The sequence below is a fragment of the Babylonia areolata genome, chromosome 7 (assembly GCF_041734735.1).
Source record: "Babylonia areolata isolate BAREFJ2019XMU chromosome 7, ASM4173473v1, whole genome shotgun sequence".
NCBI lineage: Eukaryota > Metazoa > Mollusca > Gastropoda > Neogastropoda > Buccinidae > Babylonia > Babylonia areolata.
The window spans coordinates 14,423,941-14,426,440 of record NC_134882.1 but is presented as its reverse complement, the minus strand read 5'-3'; positions in this window follow the sequence as shown (position 1 = coordinate 14,426,440).

The window sequence follows — 2,500 nt, the reverse complement described above, 5'->3', positions numbered from 1 at the left end:
AAAGAGACGACGTTAACAGCGTTTCACCCCAATTACCATCATCAAAATATTGCAAGCGGAAGGCTCTTATACTGGAGAGGTGAATGTTGACAAAGAATACCACAATTCTGACGACGGAAGCTAAAGGTTGGGTCATTCAGACACCCACTGGACATCCGAGGGGTCTGTGTAGAGGAGAAGAGAGGACTGGCCGTACTGAGTGAGTTAAGCGCTCATCATTATTATTATTTACTTAGTTATTTAGGTAGTGTTATATATATATATATATATATATATATATATATATATATATATATATATATATATATTGTACGCCTCTCTACCTTGTTCGTTAGAAAACCGGAAGTCAAAGAAAAGTTCAGCCCCTTCACCGTGGGACGTCCGGTTAAGTAAACATGGCGACTCTGTCCGCTGAAACTGAAAGTGCGCTTGAGTCCATGAAAGTTAAAGAACCGAAAGAGTATTTGAAAAAAAAAAAAAAAGAACGGACAACTGATAAGTAGCGCGAAAGTTGAACTTGTTCGTCGTGCAAAGATTTTCAAGTGTCGCGGAACCAGAAACAAGAAGGCGAAGTCAGTTTCTGCTGTCACAGAGACATTTCTGCTGTCACAGCGACATAAACTTCCCGCAGATCTTTAATAACTGAACTGAAGAAAAAAGTATCGCTCCTGTGTGTGACCCATTCAATCAGAATCAATAAACATTCTAGCATTTCATATTGTTGCTACATAGTATGCGTCAGTGAATGTGTGTGTGTGTGTTGTGTGTGTGTGTGTGTGTGTGTGTGTGTGTGTGTGTGTGCGAGCGCGCGCCTTCTAAAAACGTATTTCAGACTTGAGAAGATGGCCATTGCTGTTCCAGTGAATTTGATATTTTTCTGCCTTTTCTATCACATGACATGGAGCGTTGGAGTTGAGCACGGAAATCTGTGGGGAAATGAGTGGTGCAGTTTAGCATGGAAATTGTGGGCAGAAGAGTGGTCAGTGGAGCTGTGCATGGAATGCGATTAAAGATAATCATCATCAAGATTGATTCATGTGTGTTTCATCACAGTTGCATTCATGATTAACTACAAGTAAAGAATGATTTCATCTTATGGTGTAGCATGCATGCATGTGTACATACAGGACTCACTCATTCATCATTACAAGTGACAGGGAGAGCGCGTCGCTACACTACAACGCCACCCTTTTTTTTTCCTGCGTGCAGTGGTTTACTTGTTTTTCCTATCGAAGTGGATTTTTCAACAGAATTTTTCCCAGGAACAACCCTTTTGTTGCCGTGGGTTCTTTTTACGTGCGCTGAGTGCTTGCTGCACACGGGACGTCGGTTTATCGTCACATCCGAATGACTAGCGTCCAGACCACCACTCAAGGTCTAGTGGAGAGGGAGAAAATAGGAATGGGAAACCATTTACAGCTTAGTCTTTTGTGAAGGACTATGACTCTCAAACTAGGAGGCAAAATTGCACTGGCTCTTAGTGCTGCAGCCTTATGGGCTATAGTTCGCCTTGGGGAACCATCCTAACGCCGACTGTCCTAAAACACTCTTGGCCGAGAGAGTGGGGATGTAACTTGGGCCAGACACTCTCCACTATAATCAAATTCTAGCCCAAATAATCGGAACAGCAGTTGCCTCCTCTGCTGTTCTGATGGTCATAGTCGGACACGACTGACTATATCAGGCCATCACTCCACATGTGTATCAGAGTGGATGTTTCTCCAGAATTATGCCAGGGACAAGCTTTATTTTGCCGTAGCTGTTTTTGGTTTTGGAGGTGATAGGGGTGATTTTGTAGAGGGTTGTTGTTTTTGTTTTGTTTTGTTTTTGTTTTGTGTGTGTGTGTGTGTGTGTGTGTGTGTGTGTGTGTGTGTGTGTGTGTGTGTGTGTTTTCTTTGTTTTTCGTGCTCTAAGTGCTTACTGTACAAGGGGCCTTGGTTTGTCGTTTCATCCAATTGACTAGGTCCAGTGGAAGGGGGGGGGGAGAGAAAAGTGTGTGTGTGTGTGTGTGTGTTATTGTGTGTGTGTGTGTGTGTGTGTGTGTGCGAGCGAGCGCGCGTTCGTGCTTGCATGTATGTGTGCGTACGTGCTTGCGTGTGTGTGTGTGTGTGTGTGTGTGTGTGTGTGTGCGAGCAAGCGCGCGTACGTGCTTGCATGTGTGTGTGCGTACGTGCTTGCATGTGTGTATGTGTGTGTGTATGTGTGTGTGTGCGCGCGCTCGCGTACGTGCTTGCATGTGTGTGTGCGTACGTGCTTGCATGTGTGTGTGTGCGTGTGTGTGTTTGTGTCTGTGTGTGTGTGTGTGCATGCATACGTGCTTGCACGTGTGTGTATGTGTGTGTGTGTGTGTGTGTGTGCGCGCGCGCGCGCAATGTCCTGTCCACAATGAAAAAGTCCTCCCTCTGCTTTCCTCTGTCAATCTACTCCTCCCTTCCTCCTCTCCCCGAATTAAAGAAACAGCAGCTACAACAACTGTGGAGTGATGGCCCAGAGGGAACGC